Here is a 23,379-nt window from a genome sequence, read left to right on the forward strand (position 1 = left end):
CAATATTTTTATGGCCGGATGCCCTTCCTGACACCAACCCTTAGTCGCCTCTTACGATGCGCAGGGATACGGTGTACCTATTCTAAGCTGGGGTACACACCGTGATCATTCATCCCAGCAAGCTGGTACTCAATTTGCCGACCTCGGAAGGATGACAGGTTGAGTCAACCCCCCTGGCGTTAATTCAGCGATCGACTGGGATTCGAATCCAGGATCCTGGGATCCCAAGCCGGCACCCTAACCGCTTAGCCAACACCAGGCATTTACATCCGTATGATGTCCAATATATAAAGAAGATACAAGCACACCTGACACGAGGCCAAGGCTTCAGACTGCGGCATGCTCACGAGGCTGCACCGTTGAATACAGTGCATTCAGAAAGTATTCAGACCCCTTCACTTTTTTCACATTTTGTTGTGATGCAGCCTTATGCTGAAATTGTTTAAATTCATTTTTTCCCTCATCAATCTACACTCAATACCCCATAATGACAAAGAGAAAACAGGCTTTTAGAAAGTTTTGCAAATTTATTAAAAAGAAAAAACTGAAATGTCACATTGACATAAGTATTCATACCCTTTGCTATGACACTTGAAATTTAGCTCAGGTGCCTCCAATTTTTCTCTGGATAATCTTTGAGATGTTTCTACACCTTGATTGGAGTCCACCTGTAGTAAAAAGCAATTGATTGGACATGATTTGGAGAGGCACACACCTGTCTACATAAGGTCTCACAGCTGACAATGCATATCAGAGCAAAAACCAAGCCATGAGGTCGAAGGAACTGCCTGCAGAGCTCAGAGACAGGATTGTGTCGAGGCACAGATCTGGGGAAGCCTAAAAAAAAAAAATTCTGCTGCAATGAAGGTTCCCAAGAGCACAGTGGCCTCCATAATTATTAAATGGAAGAAGTTTGGAACAACCAGGACTCTTCCTAGAGCTGGCCGCCTGGCCAAACTGAGCAATCGGGGGAGAAGGGCCTTGGTAAGAGAGGTGACCAAGAACCTGATGGCCACTCTGGCTGAGCTCCAGAGATCCTGTGTGAAGATGGGAGAAACTTCAAGGACAACCATCACTGCAACACTCCACCGATCAGGGCTTTGTGGCAGAGTGGCCAGATGGAAGCCAAACAGTTCAATCTTGGTTTCGTCAGACCACAGAATCTTGTTTCTCACAGTCTGAGAGCCCTTTAGGTGCTTTTTTGCAAACTCCAAGCGGCTTTCATGTGTCTTTCACTGAGGAGAGGCTTCCGTCTGGCCACTCTGCCATAAAGCCCAGATCGGTGGAGTGTTGCAGTGATGGTTGTCCTTCTGGAAGTTTCTCCCATCTCCACACAGGATCTCTGGAGCTCAACCAGAGTGACCATCGGGTTCTTGGTCACCTCTCTTACCAAGGCCCTTCTCCCCCGAATGCTCAGTTTGGCCAGGCGACCAGCTCTAGGAAGAGTCCTGGTTGTTCCAAACTTCTTCCATTTAAGAATTACTAGTGCGTGCCCGTACGTGCGGGGAGGTAAGTACGTGGACATATGTACGTTGACGTACGTACCAAAAATAAGGCCTCACTGTTCGGAAGTTCGCATATCGCAGTTTCGATTAATCGCAAGTTAGTTTTAATGGCCAATTCTTCAATTAGCGCCAACATATTTTGCCATTTTGCAATTTCATCGCAAGGAAAAGCACAAAGAGAAGAGAACAACAAACACACACGCGGTTCCTTCGCTGTAGTCAGCCTCGTCCTTCGCCGTTCCTTCGCTCTCGTCCGCGCTGTTCCTTCGTTCACGTGCGTGGCCGTACGTGCAAACAAAAAACTTATGTGTTTGCTAACTAAATGGCCATAACTTGGTAACCACGTGTTTGCTCAATAAATGGCCATAACTTGGTAACCACTTGTCCGATTAATATCAAACCATGAAAAGGCACATCCTCAGGTCCCCAGCAATATACCTGGCAAGTTTCACTTAGATCGGACCAGTGGTTGTCGAGAAACAGCGGTCACAGACATACACACAGAGATTGCTTGCATTATAGAGAGATGGAGGCCACTGTGCTCTTGGGAACCTTCAAAGCAGCAGAAATTTTTTGGAGGCTTCCCCAAATCTGTGCCTCGACACAATCCTGTCCCTGAGCTCTGCAGGCAGTTCCTTCGACCTAATGGCTTGGTGTTTTCTCTGATATGCATTGTCAGCTGTGAGACCTTATATAGACAGGTGTGTGCCTTTCCAAATCATGCCCAATCAATTGAATTTACCACAGGTGGACTCCAATCAAGGTGTAGAAACATCTCAAAGATGACAAGAGAAATGGGAGGCACCTGATCTAAATTTCAAGTGTCGTAGCAAAGGGTATGAATACTTATGTCAATGTGATATTTCAGTTTTTTCTTTTTAATAAATTTGCAAAACTTTCTAAAATCCTGTTTTCTCTTTCTCATTATGGGGTATTGAGTGTAGATTGATGAGGGAAAAAATGAATTTAAACGACTTCAGCATAAGGCTGCAACATAACAAAATGTGAAAAAAGTTAAGGGGTCTGAATACTTTCTGAATGCACTGTAAATTGTTCCAACCCGTCATTTTGACAGGCTTTTTAAAAGTATGTAATAATCCTTTATGAGCCGCCTTCCTCACTGCTCAAAAATCACCCCCAGTAGTTTGAATGACAGGCAATTTCTGAAATCAAATGCCTTTAATTGTTGGAAGATCAAAGGTCATAGTACATTTTCCTGTCTCAACTTTTTCATTTCGTGAGTGTTTTCTGGGGATTTTTTTTTCAGTGGAGAGAAAAAAAGTTTTCATTATGGCTAATTGAGAGACATGGCCTCCACAGAATAAATAAAGAATGTACTTGTACAACTTTAAATAAAAGTGGGAAGAAGGGGGTTTCTTCCCGAATTCCATGGAAAGTATGTGTGTTTACTTTTTCATAGAGAGTGTCAGTGTGGTAAAGAAATGCAATGTAGAACTTACCACACACACATCACAAGAAGTTTGCAAGTGAGTACCCTCCAAACAGTCAGTTGAGAAAAGTAAAAGTGAGAGAATTGAATCCAGCACTGACCTCTCAACATCACTTTTTACGACACTAACTCGTATGTCAAAAGTAGCAACATTTGAATGTTTAAGATTGCGCATGTGCTTGCATGGACCAATAAGCCATTTGGAGACTGTGTTAAGTCATCGAGGAAGCTATGCTTCAGGCATCCGAAAACATTTTTGAAGTCTTGAAACAACAAGTTGGAAATTATATCCACAATTTAAAACGAATAACTCTCTGGAAACTCAATAACACGGAGAACAAGAATTAATGTAAAAAAATGTCCCATGGATGCTAAAACACAATGTGATGTGCTGCGAAATATCCAGCCGACAAGTTATCGAATGGATATATGTACAGTCACGTGAAAAAGTAAGTACACCCACGTAAAGTTTTAACTTTTTCAACATATTTCAACATACAGCTATTTGATCTTCATTTCAACAATATTGATACATAAAGGTGATATAATATAACAAATATCATGAAACATTTACATTTTGTAGTCCATTGTGTAATTTAAATAAACATAAATGCAAATTTCGCATGTGGAAAAAGTAAGTACACCCCGACATTTATCACTACTTCAAATACCTAAAATTAGAATCAGGTGCACCAGCTCAGGTGCAAATGATTAGAACATTGTTAGAGAGGATCTTGGAGGAACCTGTCTTATTTTAACCTCAGACATTTAGTTTGGTTTGCTCTTTGTTGTTGAAATGTGCGGCTTCACCATGCCTAGATCAAAAGAGCTCTCTGAGGCCTTCAGAAAGAAGGTTATAGATGCCTACGAGTCTGGGAAGGGATTTAAAACGATCTCCAAACAATTTGAAATCAATCATTCGACTGTCCGGAAGATCATCTACAAGTGGAGAAGATTCCAAACAACTGCCAACTTGTTCAGGCCAGGCCGCCCCAGCAAGTTCAGCTGGAGAGCAGACCGCAAGATGCTGAAAGAAGTCTCTAAGAACCCCAGAATGTCATCACAGGACCTACAGGTAGCTCTTGCCACTCTTGATGTCAAAGTGCACAAGTCTACCATTAGAAAGAGGCTGCACAAATTTGATCTGCATGGGAGGTGTGCCAGGAGGAAACCTTTGCGGTTCAGAAAGAACATCAGGGCAAGACTAAAGTTTGCCAATGAACACCTCGGCAAAGACCAGCACTTCTGGAACAATGTGCTCTGGACAGATGAGTCAAAGGTAGAGCTATTTGGCAATAGTACCAGAAGACATGTTTGGCGAAAAACAAAGACAGCATTTGACCACAAGAACCTGGTACCAACTGTAAAGCATGGTGGTGGAAATATTATGGTTTGGGGCAGCTTTGCTGCATCAGGGCCTGGGCAGCTCACCATCATAGAATCCACTATTAATTCTTCATTGCCCCAGAGGGTGCTTGAGGATAATGTGAGGCCATCTGTCGGAAAGTTGAAGCTCAACCGAAGGTGGACCTTGCAACATGACAATGACCCTAAACATACCAGTAAATCCACCAAGGAATGGCTGAAGAGAAAGAAATGGAGGGTTCTGGAATGGCGAAGTCAAAGCCCGGATCTAAATCCCATCGAGATGTTGTGGGGGGGGGGGGGGGGGGGGTTTGAAACGAGCTGTGCATGCAAGAAACTCCTCAAACATTGCACAGCTGAAAGAATTCTGCATGGAGGAGTGGGCAAGAATTTCTCCCAGTCGACGTCAGAGACTGGTAGACAGTAATGAGAAACGCCTACTTGAGGTTGTTTCTGCCAAAGGGGGCAATACCACCTATTAGAGCCAAGGGTGTACTTACTTTTTCCACATGCGAAATTTGCATTTAGGTTTGTTTAAATTATGCAATGGACTACAAAATGTAAATGTTTCATGATATTTGTTATATTATATCACCTTTATCTCTCAATATTGTTGAAATGAAGATCAAATCGCTGTATGTTGAAATACGTTGAAAAAGTCAAAACTTTACATGGGGTGTCCTTACTTTTTCACGTGACTGTATGTGACACGGCTCAGTTGTGTATTTTTTATCAAGGTAGTTTTGAGGATTGCAGTACGAAAGAAGAAAGGCTGGCAGTTGTACCACTGACTGGCAAAAAAAACGATGGAAAAGATGTTTGTCGTGCCTTCAATAATACTTCACATGAGATTGGTGCCCCTCTGAAAAACTTGCGTCAACAACAACTGAAGGTGCATCTAGAATGCTAGGAAGTAAGATTGGCTCGATTGCCATGCGGAAAATGACCTTGACGTCCCTGATTTTCTTCGGCTATCACCGCATCATCAATCTGCAGGCTTTGTGTGCAAAAGTCCTAAATTTTCGGAATTGTCATGGATGTGATTGTGGAGATCTGTCGAGTTCATCTGGGACAGGGAACTGCAATTGAGACTGTTCAAGACGCACCGGAACTCGATGTGCAGTATGGTGACATTATTTTGCATTCCGCAGTGTGATGGTTCAGCAAGGTGTTACATATTTATATGAATGTATGTGAATTACCATTCGGGTCTTTGCTTATCCGTGTGTAGTATATTAAGTTGTTGTGTAGTTGTTGTGGTTGGAGGGTCAGGAGCCCTTCTGAGGGAGTGGCCGGAAACGGAAGGGACCGGAAACGGAAGAAGAAAAGACACGAGGAAAAAGGGACGATTATTATTCTTCCTCGCCCCGCTCCGACAAACGGTGGGATCGACCTTGCGCTGCGTGAAACAGCGGCGTTCCGAAGCCTGTCTGGCGAGAGGAATTACCGGAACGTGTACCGGCCCGGTGGAGACGTCAAGTTGACGTGGGGCCGTGCATCGAACCCGCGTCTGGCCTCGTTCGCAATTGGGTCTACGTCCGGGATTTAAAATTGTATAAAATAATAAAATAATAATTTTTTATTAATTAAAAATTATTAATTAATTATTAATTGGTAATTTTTTTTTTGAGAAATTGGGGTAAAGTCTTGGGTGAAGGTTAACAGGTGTTAACGATAGGCACCATGGCGTTTGTGGCACAGAACTTTGGGGTAACCCCGAGTGAGGCACAGTTCCGAGCGTTGCTAAAGTCGGACCTCTTGAAATTGGCCAAACATTTTAACTTGGAGGTCCGAACTAATTTGAGGAAGGCAGAGTTGCAGGCCACGGTGATACAATCTATGGTGGGATTAGGAACATGGGACGAGTTAGCCTGGGAGTGGCTACCCGAAGAACCAGAAGACGTTGAGCTCCGGAAACTGGAGTTGCAATTACGGAGCCAGGAACGGATCAAAGAAGAAGAAAGGAAAGCAGAAAAGGAAAGAGCAGAAGAAGAAAGGAAAGCAGAAGCGAGGAGAGAAGAGAAACAAGCAGAGGAAAGGAGAGTGGAACGAGAACTCCAGGAAAGGTTAAAAGAAGAAGAAAGGAAAGCAGAAAAGGAAAGAGCAGAAGAAGAAAGGAAAGCAGAAAAGGAAAGAGCAGAAGAAGAAAGGAAAGCAGAAGAGAGGAGGGAAGAGAAACAAGCAGAGGAAAGGAGAGTGGAACGAGAACTCCAGGAAAGGTTAAAAGACAAAAAAGCAGAGGAAAGGAGAGCTGCAAGGGACCTCGAAGCAGAGGAGAGAAAAGCGGAAAGGGAATTAAAGGAACGTGACATGGAGCTTCAGCAAGAAATCAAATTCAAGGAGCTGGAGTTAATGAGAGAACGGGGAGAGGCACCACCCTTGCTGACGGGGTCGACACCTAACCAGAAAACCTGGGATGTGGGCAGACATGTGAGGCTGGTTCCACCGTTCAGTGAAAAAGAAGTCGCGAAATTTTTTCCACACTTTGAGAAAGTGGCTCGACAATTAAACTGGCCGGAGGAGGCCTGGACCATACTCGTGCAAAGTGTGCTGGTCGGGAAAGCTCAGGAAATTTATTCGGCGCTACCAATGGACCAATGTGCAGATTATGAGGTACTGAAGAAGCACATCCTCAAAGCCTATGAGTTGGTTCCGGAAGCTTACAGGCAAAAATTCAGGAATGCCAGGAAGAGGGAGAGTGAGACCCATGTGGAGTTTGCCAGAGTGAAAGAAAACATGTTTGATCGGTGGTGTGAGTCAAAAGGAGTCGGGAAAGACTTCGAGACATTGCGGGACTTGATCCTGGTGGAGGAATTCCAGCAGTGTGTCCACGAGGACATCAAAGTGTACCTGCAGGAAAAGAAGGTACCAAAGTTGTGGGACGCAGCCACCATGGCAGATGATTATGCCTTAACCCACCGAATAGGGGTCCACGAACCTAACTCCTCGCCTAGATCTCCGCAGGGGAGGTGGGGAACAGCAGGTGCGGAGAACGACCATACATGGCGGCGGCCTCGAGATGATTATGGGGACAACTATGATACCCCACCGGTTCGAAATCAGAGGGATGCGGGCCCAAGACAAACTTATAGTTCGGGGGGCCCGAGGCAGACCCCGAGTTTTTCCTCCGGGCCTACTTGCGCGTTTTGCAAGAAACCTGGACACTTGATGTCCAGTTGTTACCTCATGAAAAGGGACAACCCAGAGCGGAGTCCGACTATTACAACTCCGAATGCGATGGCTAGCGTAAGAAATCGCCATCAAAAGGGTTACCAACCATTTATTTCAGATGGGTTTGTGTCACTGGATGGAGCCTCGACTAACCGGAGACCGGTTAGGATATTGAGGGACACAGGGGCCCATCAATCTTTAATGCTGGAAGGCATTTTGCCATGGTCCGAGGAGACGGCAACGGGGGATAGTGTGCGTTTACAGGGGATCGGGGGCGGTGTTAGTGCTCCCCTTCAGGTCATCCAGTTGGAGTCCGATTTGGTGTCAGGACCGGTCACTGTCGGTTTACAAGCCACGCTTCCTGTAGAGGGGGTATCTGTGGTTATCGGGAATGATTTGGCCGGGGGTCAAGTTTATGGTAACCTGAGGGTGGGTAAAGAGCCCAGCAGGGAAAATAACACCACACCAGCTCGGGATGGCGACAAAAGTGCCAAGTTATTTGTAGGGGGACTGAACTTCAAAACAGAGGAAGAAGTTCTGACCTCTGTCTTCAACAGATGTGGGCCGCTGGTGGAAGTGCGGTTGGTAAGAGACTGGGAAACGCAACAGTCAAGAGGGTTCGGCTTTGTCACGTTTGCCAGCACAAAAGACGCCAGAGAGGCAGAGAAGAATTGGAATGGCAAGGATTTGGAGGGTCGGACCATAACAGTAGGGAAGGCATTTCGTAGGCGTCGAGAGGTCTACAGGAGAGGACAACGGGGCGGTAGTTTTGGTAGTGGCCGAGAAGGAGACCGCTATTCATGGGACTACAGGGACCAGTGGTCCCACCCTAATTATTAGGGAAGTTCGGAGAAGTTGAAGCACTGAAGGCGGCGGAGCCGCCGAGCCAAGTTTCCTACACGAATTAACCGTGAACGCCGTTCCTAAAGGCGTCCAGGTAGTGAACTTTCATGCACGGACTAACCGTGAACTCCACGTTCCTCAAGGCGCCCATGTAGAGAACTTTCCTGCACGGACTAACCGTGAACTCCACGTTCCTAAAGGCATCCATGTAGTGAATACTCGGCTTGGCCTCCCGGAAAAAGTGCTATCGAGTTGCTTAACTTTGGATCTTTGATCAACCCCTTAACCTTCATTCCCAAGAAACTGACGGTCAAAGTCAGAGGGTCATGAGATGGAGTTTGATTTGGCAGGGACAATGTCGTTGTTGGTACTTAGTCCAGAGGGAGTAATCTGGAGGGGTTGTGGTGAAATTTTGGTTGCTTTATTTTTAAGTGATAACTGTGCCCGGGGGGAACGGATAATGTGGGGGGGGGGGGGGGGTTGAGTGATCTGGTTTGTTTCTCCAAATTGGCCGGCAAAGAAAGTTTTCGCTGGGTTCAAACTTTCTTTCTTGAAGGGGGGGAGTGTTACATATTTATATGAATGTATGTGAATTACCATTCGGGTCTTTGCTTATCCGTGTGTAGTATATTAAGTTGTTGTGTAGTTGTTGTGGTTGGAGGGTCAGGAGCCCTTCTGAGGGAGTGGCCGGAAACGGAAGGGACCGGAAACGGAAGAAGAAAAGACACGAGGAAAAAGGGACGATTATTATTCTTCCTCGCCCCGCTCCGACAAACGGTGGGATCGACCTTGCGCTGCGTGAAACAGCGGCGTTCCGAAGCCTGTCTGGCGAGAGGAATTACCGGAACGTGTACCGGCCCGGTGGAGACGTCAAGTTGACGTGGGGCCGTGCATCGAACCCGCGTCTGGCCTCGTTCGCGGCACCGTCCAAACAGACGCGTGCGGGTCGCACGTTGGGGCCTAACGCGCCTTGCAAGCGGCGTGGGGTTTGGTTTGCTCTACCGTATCCGCTTCGCGTGGCCACGAGGGGCTGCAGCCTCGGTGCCTGGTACGATACCTGCCCGGTGGAAAAACGTCCACCCGGGGTTCGTTCTACCGCCCGAGTGCGGTGACGGCGACCATCATCTTGGTCAGGAGGGGCCAAGAGACATTGTGCGGGACCGAGACCAAAAGGGTGTCGTGAGTACTCACCGGGACACACGTATATAAGATGGCCATCTTACTCATAGGAAAGTGCTTGTGAATTGGGAATTGTTGATGATGGTATATGGTTGATTGCTCGGGGAAAATCTCCGTGGTTGTGTCATTGCAATTGTATGGTCATTCCCATTGAAATATATCCTTGAACGTCAGTTGTCTCCTGGGGTGAAATTCATATGGATTGCGTGGCGAAAGCGCATAGTTAATACAGCTTTCTGGCGAAGTTCCTCTCACGGTCCGGGGGTCACCGAGACCAGGTATTGACCGAGGGGACCACGTAACAAAGGCAAAAGTATTCGATAGCTTCCAGTTGCTCCTTCTAGAAATAAAAACCTTTTTGGAAGAAAAATCAACAGTAACCATAACTCAGTATTCAGCAATGGCCCACTGAATACTGCGTTGAGTATTCAGTGAGCTACACATTAAGAACTGAGCTGAAATTGTGAAATGAACAAATGAAAAAGGGAGTTTTCATTCGCTTTCCAAGCTTAGAGAAGAAGCAAGAAGAAAATGCACATTTTGACAAACATATGGTGAAGAAGTTGAAAAAATTGCAGAAGACCTTCAAATACGATTCGATGACATCAAACATATCAAGCCCATTGCCATTTTCCTTCAGAATCATTTCACCGACACTGATACCAGTGAAATTGCACCCAAGATCCAAACTTGGTATAAAGAGACAATGCCAACCCCCGCAGAAGGAAATGATCATTCTTCAGTGATGACTTGGAACTAAAATTGTGATCTGACAAGGGGTTTTGGAAACTTGTGGAGAAACAGAAGTACAGTACTCCCTTTTGAAAGAACAGTATCTTCACATGAGTGTTTTTTGTCAGATCCACTTATATGTTCAACTTACTGTGTTTTCTGCATATAAGCACCTGAAGTTAATGTAAAATTGACTGATGGTCAATTGATGATTGATTGTTCAGGCTTGACTGATGCTCACCTCACTAACCGCATGGAGTTGGCCGTACCAGTACACCGCAGACTACAGGCATCTCACAGATGATATTCAATGCCACATAATCGCACTAGACACGAGTATCCAATGTAACTATCTTACTATAATTCACCAAATGTCTGTCCGTCTGTCCATCCGTCTGTTCCCAGGTACCGCAAAAACGCTTGAAACGATCGCAACGAATTTTTGGGTGGGTAATCCTGGGACCCCCTGGAGTAAAATAGGCGATATTGTTTTTCTTTTCTTTTTTCAAATTTTCCAAATTTTCCAGTTTTTCCAAACACGATGGAATAATATTTACCGATATGAACAGTGATGTGGCTTTTATTGAAATTCTACAAATACTGTTTAGATTTTGATGATTTGCGTGTGATATGATTGCGTGGATGTTTATATGAATCGTTTAAAAGAAAAAGCCTTCAATTTCTGATATTTTGCCTTTTCATTTGGGCCTCCCAATTGAAGCCCCGCCCACAGGGCGGGTACAGTTGCCAGCAATTCAAAATACACATTTTACCAAAGAAAACCAGCAGTTATGTTTACCTGTACAACAGCTGGTTCTAGTTATTTCTGTGAAAATATACAGTAGTTTGTGATACATATAATGCTGCCCTTTATTTGGCTTTCTTCGGATGCTTCTTCATGATGACAGGGCGAGGAAAGAAGATATTGCCCACAGCACATGATGTTTTCAATATTATTGCACAAAGAGATACAATAAAGGTTGGGGATCGCTTCCCTAGAGATGTAGTAGTGGGAAACTATGGAGAAGCATTTTTTTTTAGGCAAGGTCATCATAATTGAGTTTGGCCAGGTATCATCAGCGACACGGTTTAGGCATGCAGAACATCCTTTTTATAATACAGGGCAGCCATAAAAGAGCTTCAAAGATGCAATAGAATCAAGTTTGTAGTGGTGTCTTTCAGCACTGTGCAGGATGCCATATTGCCAATATGATAGCGTCGATTTGCATGTTTCAAACATCTTACGGATGTTGTGGCATTTTAAAAGTTTCCATATGTTACAACAGCAAACAGCCTTTAACTTCTAAAGGTAATTGCCTAATCGAACGTCCAACGCATCTTCCACAACCTTGTCTGATAGCAGGTGCTGCTTGGCCATCCCAGCTCATATCTTTGATTGAATTGCTTAATCACCTGGGGACTGTGGTCTCGATCACAGAAATTGTCATATGAACTACGAAGGGAAGCTATAATCCTGAAAGATAAAACGACTTTTCTCAGCCTTTGGCATACTAATGCCAAAAATTTTAGTTCATCACATAACCAAAACTAGAACGACACTCGATAGAGCGCCAGGCTGAACAGTTTACATTTTGTATCCCAATGATAAGCTGGATCTGGATTCGTACCTGAACCAAAATCGAATCGCCTTGTTCTTGTCACTTAACCAACTCATCCCACAAATTTAGTCATAACTCATCCACAATTTTTAAAATATCATGTTATATATCGCTTTTCATCCGAGCTCTCAATGATACGAATTACTTAAAAAATTAAATAAATCTCGTATCCGAATCCATATTCAGATCTTCAACAAAATCGAATCTATTTGTCCTTGTCACACACACAACCGGTCCACCAGGTTTCGTCCAAATCCATCCATAACTTTTTGAGATGTCCTGCTATGTATCGTTTTTGGCCCGATCTCCCAATGGTGAAGAATCACTTTTAAAATTCTACCAGCCGGATCCGAATCCGGATCTTCACCAAAATCGAATCATTTCGTCCTTGTCACATACGCTGCATCTCCGCCAAATTATGTCCGGATTCGTCCACAACTTTTTTTAGATATCTTGTTCACAGAAAGGCAAACAGACAGACAGGGGTGAAGACAAAACCTCCATCCACCTTCGGTGGTGGAAGTAAAAACTACATTCTTTCCCACTCACTTTTTGATAAATAAATCTTCCTGCTGAAGTGTTCATAGCACAGAATGCATTACTTTGTTGGTTGGTTTGATCATGTGATGCAAAACTCCATCTTCTGCAGATCCAATCTGGTGTCACATTTACAAGTTTTCACTGAAATTGCCCTCAGTTTAGTAGATTGGACAACTTATCAAAGTCTGCAAACCAAATGCCAACTAGGCTGTATCAGCTTGATTGAGATGACTTTTATAGACAGATTGGGCTTTTTTTCTGGGCTGGTGGGTTCCACGGTGTGCAAATCGGAATGAAAACGCATCGCTTTCTTTCACAATCATCCTTTGTGCTCCTCATACAAAATGCACCATCCAGGAGGTGTTGAAATTCTGGCTGTTTGTTTGAGTGTTTAAATACTTGTTTCTTTCTCCAGTGATTGCATGGTGTGTGGGTTCGATTCCCATTGCTGCTCACTCTTTCTAACCAGTACTTGGCAAGCATGATACCTATGCCAAACACGTCAACACTGCCTTCATTTGCTGAAGGTTGCAGGTACAAGGCTTTCAGAAAGTATTCACACCCCTTTAATTCTTTCACATTTTGTTGTATTACAGCCTGAATTTTAAAAGGATTAAATTGAGATTTTTGTCACTGATCTACACATAATACCCCATAATGTCAAAGTGGAATTTTTGTTTTAGAAATTTTTACAAAATAATTTAAAAACTTAAATCTGAAATGTCTTCAGTCAATAAGTATTCAACCCCTTTTGGATATTCAAATAACCCTATTTTTGGTATTCCAATCCTCTCTTTACTGTTGCTTTTTGTTCTGTTGGGTCCTGATCCGTTCATTGTTCTCTCTCTTTCACGAGCCTTGAGAAAGCCTTGAAAAAAAGAATTAATTCAACAGTAAACATTCGTGTTGATCATGTTGAGTTTATCATTTTCATCACGTGTTCGGTTTATTAATAAATAAATAAATAAATAACCTCTAGGTCCAATTTGAACCACTCATGATTAATGTATATTTGAGTGGGTTTCAATTACATGTCTAGTTTGGGCTGGTTGCATCATTGCTGAGACCGACTATGGTGATGATGGATTGCTGCTCTAAATTTTACCAGGAATTTTTCATTTGTCCAGGATTTTCAAAAGCTATTGTTGGACGTTTCATCCTCTCAAACGGAGGTCAACAGAAAACATAGCCAGCATAATAATTATATATTCAATGATTTTGAAACCCGCTTGCAAAACACCAGGGTGACAGTCCTATGGCTGAGATTCAAACTCAGAATAGTTCAAAGGCGAGCACATGACCTCTGAGATCCCCTGTCATCACATGGATTATGGTAAAAAAAAATTCCAAACGAAATTTCATACCAGGAAGCAGAGGTTTCAAAAGGAACATGGAATCTTTATGCGTTCAGGGCATGATGGAGGTGACTAATCAAGCTCGCCTGGAGCTGTAGATTATATAGAACAGATAATATTTTAGTCGACACGACAGAATTATTAATAAATCTAACAAAGTTTTATAACTATGCTTAGAACAACGATTTATTTCATCCCTACATCATAAAGATATATGTTTTTGCTTTTGGTTACACATTCATGCAACTTGCCAGAATTGACTGGACTTTAATTCATGTCTCACATGAATTCAGAAGCAACGAGAACGGCACTTGGTGGAGCGCATAACTCTGCCAGTTGGAAGTTTATGTTTTGTATCTCACTGATAGGCCACATCTGGATCCGGATGTGAACCAAAATCGAATCAACTTGTTCCTGACATCGAACAACTCATCCACCAAGTTTTGTCAAGAGCCATCCACAACTCTGATATATATATATATGTATATATGTTTTAGCCATATCTCTCAATGGTGAAGATTCCCATAAGAAATTTCTCGGATCCAGATCCGGATCCAGATCTTCACCAAAATCTAGCCATTTCATCTTTGTTGCACACCCAACCTATCCACCAGATTTCATGCAAATCCGTCCTCAACCTTTTTGAGATATCCTGTTCACAGACAAACAGCTGTGAAAACATAACTTCCGTCCACCTTTGGTGGTGGAAGTAATAAAGGAGAGATTGGTGAAGTCACAAAACCTATTTATTTCCACACTGCAATGTAATATTTGCATATTGATAGCAAATCGTTTTTGCAAAGTACTGTAGAACTCGTTCTACTTTGCAAAAACGTTTTGCTATTGGGCTTCAAGACAGCTGCCCCTCCGGGTTGTTCACCATCATCTCAGGTCAACCCCCAACCATACCCATGATCTATTCTCCTCTTATTAACCTTCTCCAAGCCACCTTTTCCCAGATTTCCGGGTTATAGGGTCCTCCATTTTCCCCACTCTCTGCTCTTTCCTCCTTCTTTTGCTTTTTCCCCCATTTCTGCTTCTTCAGCTTTCCTTTCCACTTATTTGAGAATTTGTGCCTGTATCCAGCTTTTCTAGCACCTTCTGTGTTTTCCTCCCCTTCCCCTTGCTATCATTCTCACCTATGTCCTTTCTTTGTCCAACTCTCCTTCTATATATTTTGTCCCTCTACCCTGTTGTTGGTGTGTTCCCCACAAACCCTCTTTCCACGATTCGTTTCATTCTGTTATGTGCTGTTCCGTTCTGTGTTCTAGCTCCTCCATCTTACTATAATTCACCAAATGTCCGTCCGTCTGTCCGTCCGAAGGTACCGCAAAAACGGCTGAACCGGTGTACAATGTTTTTTTTAAATTGTTGTTTTCTTCCTTAGCAATTGACTCAATCATTCCCCAAATCCAGCATTTGCAGAACAAAACAGAAATTTATAATAAATGTAACACCATGGTATAACTAACTCATGGTTGTTCAAAAGAGTGAATGGGAAACGTCAGAGAAACAAGAATATCTCGGTTAACACCCATCTACATATTATGTTGGCAATTTTTAACACTGTCCCTCAACCCAAAATTTCATTTCCTCAGGTGGCAGAGTATACAGAATCAAGCCAAGCTCCCTCTGTTACATTTGGGTCTTTGGGGTCTTTTTCTCCTCTGGGACTTTAGGGTCTTTGGGGTCTTCTGGGTCATCTTGGTCTTTAAGGGTCTTTTGCTCCTCTGGTACTTTAGGGTCTTTGGGGTATTTTGGGTCATCTCGGTCTTTAAGGATCTTTGGGGTATTTTTGATCCTCTGGGTCTTTAGGGTCGTTTGAGTCTCTCGGTATTTTGGATAATCTGGGTCTTTAAGGGTATTTGAAGTATTTTGGGTCCTTCAGGTCTTTTGGGTCCTCTGGGGCTTTGGGGAATTTGGTCTTCTGCGTCTTTTGTGTCATCTAGAACTTTAAGGCTCTTTTGGATCTTCAGGGTCTTCAGGGTCTTCAACAGTCAAGCATAATGGAGCTTCATTAAAAAGACAAGACCGATAGTCTAACAATGGTGCAGCCAGGTTTGGATCAGCTGAGTGGAGGATCTGCTGTCCCCCTGTCATGTGACCAGATCCTCAGCTCTGATTGGTGGACGTTTGTGAGGAATATACATACATACCGAATGGACAGCCAAACGCAGTTCCAGATGGCCTTGCCCTATTGGGCTGCATCGTAAAAACATGGCTGCCAAATCAGGTCATACATTTTTGTTTACCAATGTAAATAACCAATGAGGTCATCAATTTTTGTTTCTCTACTAATTTATCCTTAGATCACACTCAATAATTTTCATACTGATCGGATCAAGTGTTTTACATGTCATTTTATGACGTCATAATGAAGGCACCTTTGACATCAGCATTAACATATGTCATTCCCCATGCCGAGTACATTACATTGAGGTACCTTTCAATTTTTCCATAGAGCGGTTGCTGAGATATAGAGGTGCAAAGTTTTTTTGTTTTTCCAAGATGGTGCCAGTACAACGTGACCTATGACGTCATAATTATCAATAAAAATTCTACAGGAGGAGGCGTTTCTATAGCGAATACTTCATGTCAATCGGACCAACGGTTGCAGAGAAAACGATTTTAAAGCAAATAAATCGGCAAAATGCCAGCGGAAGGGACATGCATACATACATACATACATACATACATACATACATACATACATACATACATACATACATATATTACATACATACACCAGGCGGAAAGACAAACGCTGTTCCAGACTGCCTTGCCTCTGGGCTACGTTGTAAAAATCACAATTTCTATGGATACGACATAAGTGGCTCCGATGCAAATCTTCCAGGACATCATATACCTGGATCTGTCGAGTCAGCTTGTAATGAGCAGGACTCTAAAGTTTGTTCGGGTTGATATTTCATGCATACATATGCATTCAGAGCAGGATAATTGCACGATGAATTATTTAATCACTTTTGGTCGTGGAACAGCAAGCCATAGCACAAAAGCGAGGAAGCGGAATCTTAAGTTTCGGCAAATACGTGGATGGGTTCCAAGACAAAGGACAGAATGACGTTTGTATGAAAGTCACGCTTCATTAAGCCAACACGGCTACAAATGGATTATTACTCTTTTATAAATTAACGAGGGAGATCCAAATACTTTAAACAATCCTCATTGTTTGAGCAGCATAATATGCAACAGTAATACAACTTGGTGCGAGATTTCCGAATAAGTAATCCGAAGCAAGAACTGAGCTGATGTTAAGCATCGTGGAAGTGAGTGGTTCACTATTTGAGCACTAACCCTTTTGCTCTGATGAAGGGCTCATGCTCAAAACGTCAGTCGCACCTCACTTCCTATGGCAGTTCACATACCCATAGGGCCTTCAGTTGATTAAAATCACTATTTCACTTGTCCTTCTATCCAGAGCAACACTCGCATTCACAAAACTAAACTTCCATTTTTCTTTGGAGAGTTGCGTTCAAGTCTGCGGTGGCCATTTCTGGGTGGATACAAAACCAGAACACTGAGAATCCCATGTAATGATAGACTTATATGGCAAAATGTATACTTTTAGACTCATTTATTAGGAGATCTACCTGATATTGTTTGGTCATTCATCAAACATTATCATCAAGTAGAAGACCGCTTCTGCTCGGATGGGGAGAGCGGACGGCATCAAGGCCTCGATATTGTTTTTTGTATACACGATCGAGGCTCGTGTAAGAGCTAAAATTAATCACAAAAAGACAAACTGACACATACAACATAAGATAAAGGGAGCGGGAGACAATATGGGGAGAGAGAGGGAAGCACACAAGTACAACATTTGAGAGCAGGGACATCGGGAGATCTGTGGGAGGGAGAGGGCCTGGGGGGAGGAGGCATGGGAAGGGGTTGGGGCGGGGAGGAGGCATGGGAAGGGGGGGGGGGGCGGGGAGGAGAGGTATAAAACATATGGACACTGCAAGGACTTCCAGGAAAGAAGTCGGAATTTCAAAAAAGTGGATCTGGGGTGAATTAGCGGGGGTAGAAAAGATCAAGGTTTTGGATGGGGGAAGATAAGAGATGGTGGTGAACAGCTGTTTTAAAGGCCTGGAGGGAGGAGTGGGATTGAAGAGAGTGAGGGAGTTTGTTCCAGAGGCGGGAGAAAAGAGGAATGAAAGAGTGAAGGTGAGCAGAGTCTTGATTTTGGCAGTTTAACCATCAGAGGGTTGCTGGCAGATCTTGTGCGACCTGTAGGAATATTTGGGGGACAGAGCACAGACAGAGCTGGGGGAGCAAGGCCAGAGAGGAATCGGTAAAAGACGGAAAGACCACCAACCTGCCTGCGGTGAGTGAGTGAAAGGCCCTCGGAGTTAGCTTCATCGCAGGAGATTCCAATGATTCTGAATGCTTTGGTTTCAACAGCGTGAAGACGAGCTAGGTGTGAGGCAGGAGCACCGGCCCAGAGGGGAGAGCAGTATTCCATTGAGCTGCGGATGAAAGCCTTGTATGTGGTGAGGAGCTCAGGTGTGCCTAGGAAGGACTTCGCACGACGGAGGATGCTCCGTCGGCGACTGGCTTTGGAGACCAGCTTGGACATGTGGTTTTCCCAGGAAAGATCATGGCAGATAGTGAGACCCAAAAGCTTGAGCGACAGAACTTCTTGGAGAGGATTGTTGAGAAAGTAGATGGGAGGGTTGTCCAGACGGTCTTTTCGGAGAGACATTGTGAGAGTGTGAGATTTGTCAGGATTGAAAGACATGTTCCACTTGTTTGACCAGTCTGTGATTTTGCCATGACACACCATGATATCCCACTCCCTGACATGTTTTGTACATTAATACGGTAATAGGAATTTCTTTCCAGGGACCTTCAGCACATTCAGCCAAAGTTGTGCAATGGTTACTAACCTATGATTGTTTGTCCATTTTATCTATCTTTTTTAAATGTTGAGCGTCAAGCAAGGAAGCAGCATGTACCATTTCTGAAGCCAGGGTTCAAACCACCGACCTCCCTCCCGGACTCAGAGCAGATGCTTCAAGCATTATTCCACTGAGTTTGGTAAATATTACTTAATCCGAGAGATTTTCACAGGAAGTTGGAAGCTAAATTCAAGGGCAAATGCTGAAGTCCCACTTTGAAGTAGCAGGGATATGGAGCCGACAGCAACAAGCCATTAGCAAACAATGAGGCCATGTATACGTCTTATCAAAGCCATTAGGCATCATGAAAAGGCCGCATAACATGCTGAATTCAGCAGAGTTTTGGAGCCATCTATTTATTACATGTGAAATGAGGCATAATCTTTTGACCCTCTCCTCTGAAATGCCCCTATTACATCTGAAATACAGCATGCCTCTTCTCTTCCATCCACTTCATCCCAAACTTCTTTTACAGCAAACTTTTCTTTCCACTCCTCCCACACTTCACTGCCCTTTAATACCATGCTTCCTTCTCCTAATTGTAACTTTATAGCCAGGGCTGAGATCCTAGTGGAGAAAGACAACAGACAGTTAGATTTAAGCACACACGAGCAGCGACTCTGCCACCTGAATTGAGCACATACAGAGCACATTCATTAATGGCCAAACACGCTGCAACCTTTTGGCCACAGGTAATTGTGAAATTATGAATATCAGAGCAAGCCACTGTGCCACGGTGGTCTCTGGAGTCACAGATAACGCATTAGGTCTTTTATTTTTCATCAATCAAATTGCTTTTGCTTTACACAATGTGAGCCAGCCATAATTATAGCTGAAAACACACAAGGACCTACACACATACATACACATGAAGGAACTTGAACATAAGAGGAGGCCATTTCATCATGCTTGTGCAAAGTCAACACCACATTTATTCAGTCTATGAGGTTAATGTCTCTAGGGAGTGGGGAGGAAAACCTTGAGCCCCAATATACTATGAGGAGCAACATCCCAAAAGTTTCTGGTCATGTGGGTAATAGCCGCCATTTTGTATCCATCGATAGCTCATTATTCTTTTTTTAATGACAGAATGCTGTGCCATTGGAGGCACCAATTGATCAGAGAAGCGTTTTACAATGTATAGATTCTCTCAACGCCAGATTTAGGACAGTGGAGGCCCATGGACAGTGATTTACCGGTCATCCTATGACACCTATGACAATAGTTCTCCCTCCTCCCTACCTACTACAATTTGGACTTCTGAGCATAACAAGACCTTTTGTCATTTAGAATAGATATTTCCATCATATAATAATTTTATTGAGTATTTTAGAATACTGTATCAGCTTGCAGATACAGAAGTAACATACAAACTGAACAAGAGCATGACAGACAACTGAGGCAAGAACACTACCCTTTTTGCAGTGTAAGTACAGAGACTACAGACTACTACAGTATATCAGAAGTCCCGCCTGCCATCATTAGTTGGTGTACGTTAAGGATCCCATGGTGTCCATCGCCAAGAGTAGACGAACTATCGCCGGCACCTTGAACAAATCCAAATTCATGCCATAACTAACTGTTGGAAAGGCAATGGCAAACCACATAGTATCATCCTCACCAAAATACTTATTTGGCAGCCAAGGTCCTGCCTTCAGGCAGAGCACACAATAAATTACCAATCAATCAATCTTCTCAAGCTCTCTCTCTCTCTCCATCTTTCATTTTACTCACAATTATCATCTTTTCTAATACATGACGTAATCCACTCCCAAATTTATACTGGGTATCGTGTGTGCAGAACCCTTAACAACAATGTTTATTCTGGGATGTTAATGTGAATTGTGTGTGTGAGAAAGGATTGTTTCATGGAATGGCTCACAAAGCTACTAAACGAAGCGAAAAAGGCTCGGGAAAGCACATGCAAGAAAGAGTTGTGCTCTGCACAACAAAATATTTGGAGAACATTCTGAACTCACCCAAAAAGTTGCGATCTTCAGCTCGTACTGCAAACTCTGAATGACGTGGACTGGTGCAATGCCAGGATAGTGTCGGGTGCGTACCAATCAAACCCTCGACCATCACTGCCAGTGAGTGGGCTTTGAACCTTGCGTGATTACCTCGTGTGGACATGGCATGCTTGGTGGTTTATTTAATGCATGTCTTCAATTGGAAAGACGATTCGGTCATTCCTAACAATCAGGCAGACTTCCCAGAGGGAAACACTGTATCTGGTTTGGGTGCTTCTTAACACCGAGCCATACGTGGATGTCAATGCAGATGGTAAGTTTAAAATATTTACTATTAATCGTGTTGGCGGATGGGGGAGTGTGAGCTATGATTGCAATGACAAATATATTGTTAATTTGGTTCTGGGACTACAAATAAATTATCATCCACTTTTGCATCTATTGCTAAAAGTTTAATTGTGTGTGTGTGCGTGTGTATGTGTGTGTGTGTGTGTGTGTGTGTGTGTGTGTGTGTGTGTGTGTGTGTGTGTGTGTGTGTGTGTGTGTGTTGTGTGTTATCCACTGCTACAGCTCACTAATTGTATTTAACTGGAAAAGGTAGGAACGCGATACCTCACATCCACAAATAGTTGCGCATTTCCTATATTTTCATGCATCTAATTTGCATCCAGGAACACAATTATAGTGAACCGGTTTGAAATTGCCACTCCTTCATTTAAATGCTGAAAATTATGTTTAAAAGACTATTTGACATACATGTTTCACACTAGAAAGGGCAGGTTTAAAGTGCCCTAAAAAGCAAAAACAAGTTACTGAAAACACACAGCACATGTGTGAAAGGCCTCATTAGCATTCATACATCATTTTGAAAGTCCCGTATTCTGAACTCTACCTCAATTTCTGACTTTCACTTTCCTTCTTCCACTTCTTTCAAATTTATGTATTTTGTCACTACCAGTGTGTTTCTTCTACCCACATGCTCTGTACACCTCAAATTAGGCAATCATAGGTGCGAACCTTTACTCGCGCATTGCATTACACTTAATTTTGCCATGGTTTCTGTGCTGTTTTAAGGCTACATCAATCCTGTCTGATTGTATGCTTATTCTGACATGTTGGAAGAATGAATATATATGTATGTATATGTTTTGCTTCTCTCAGTTTCTGGTAGAGCAGTTGCATTTTCATGGCTTCCTTACTTCCAGACTCAGAAGAGTGATATTTAGGTTACTTATCAAAGCACATCATCAACCTAATCTACCCTACAAAACACAATGTCAGTTTGTGTGTTTGTACACATGTCTGTCCCGCTTCATAAGGGTAGGTTTTAAAGGCCAATCATTTAACACGAATGTGTGTTCACTACGGTCTATTTTTGAGGATAAAACAAACTCGAAAAACATTTTCCATAAAAGAGTCATGTCTCTTCTATTGGAATTGTAGACGGTGGCTTACAAACCGAGCCTCAAGCGCGGTGTACAGAAGCGTTTTTTAAAATAACAATAAATACAAGGTGCAGTGGGGGTGAAATTCGCTGCATGCAATGTGAAAGACACGTCGAGTAAAATAAGTGTTCATTTATGTCTGTAGGATGTCTAATAAATAAAAAAAGATATAAACATCCCTGAAACTAGGCCGAGGCTTCAGACTTTGGCATGCTCACGAGGCTGCACCATTGAATAAACTATTGCAACCCGTCATTTTTGACGGGGTTTTTACTAGTCTATATATTGTTGCGGTTTTTAGAACCTTCACTTTGTAAATTTAGTAGTAAAATCCCTTTTAAATAACCCCTGTGTACATTTTCCCTTAATTGGCTGTTAATTGAAATAATTGCACCTTAGTTAGTCCACATTGCAACACGTAGCAAATCATAGGCCCTTTCGTAGTTATATCATTATTATGTGTTTCAGGTAAGGCCATGTTGACAATAGTTGAATCTGCGTTGCATCAATCAAATAAGATAGGATCCCTTACAATATCGCCGTGGCCTCCTAAAAACGCCAGTACGGCGGCGTTCGCCGCTATTGCTTGGGGTTGTTCACACCATCTGCAAAACTCCATTGCCCACGAGGTCATCTCGGAGAAGAAGGGCAGGGCCCCACCTCGTCGTCAAGGGTGGAGCCAGAGAGCCCTCGTCATCCAAGGTGGAGTCAGAGCCCTTAACCAACCAGGGCTCGGTGGGTTTGGCTTGGAAGGGCGTGGACAGAAAGATCTGGCAGGTTCGCGAGGGTTCCAAGGGCGGGGTTATAAAACCCTTGGGGCGAGGCCCCCACCTAGAGGTACGAGAGAGAGGAGAGAGCTTGAGGTACGAGGAAGAGAGAGGACGCATGAGGCAGAGGACGGATGAGAAAGCAGACGGTGGGAAGGCAAGAGAGACGAGCTACGTGGAGCTGCCGGTGTAAAGCCGAATACGTGGCGCTGCCGGCTCCTCGCTTCCAGCCCGGAGCGGACCTGCTTGTTGTGACCCGCAAAACCTTCCAGCCCGGTTGTCCCACCTGAACCTCATTCTTCCCTCCATTCAATTCCTGCCTGCAAGTCCCTATTCATGTGAGTCTGTTTGTGTTGTCCTGTGGGAATAAGTAAGCTTGTATAAGGATTGCACTGTGTCTCCTCTTCTGTAAATTACCTTCGTTTCTTCTTCTTTCTTTGGTTTGTTGTAAATAATAATAAATACCTGTTCCTCCTTACTTTGGTTTCATTCTCGTCCGATCGCTTTCGTGATTTCTTT

Source organism: Myxine glutinosa, chromosome 8, assembly GCF_964187855.1.
Source record: "Myxine glutinosa chromosome 8, kmMyxGlut1.1, whole genome shotgun sequence".
In the NCBI taxonomy this organism is placed as follows: domain Eukaryota; kingdom Metazoa; phylum Chordata; class Myxini; order Myxiniformes; family Myxinidae; genus Myxine; species Myxine glutinosa.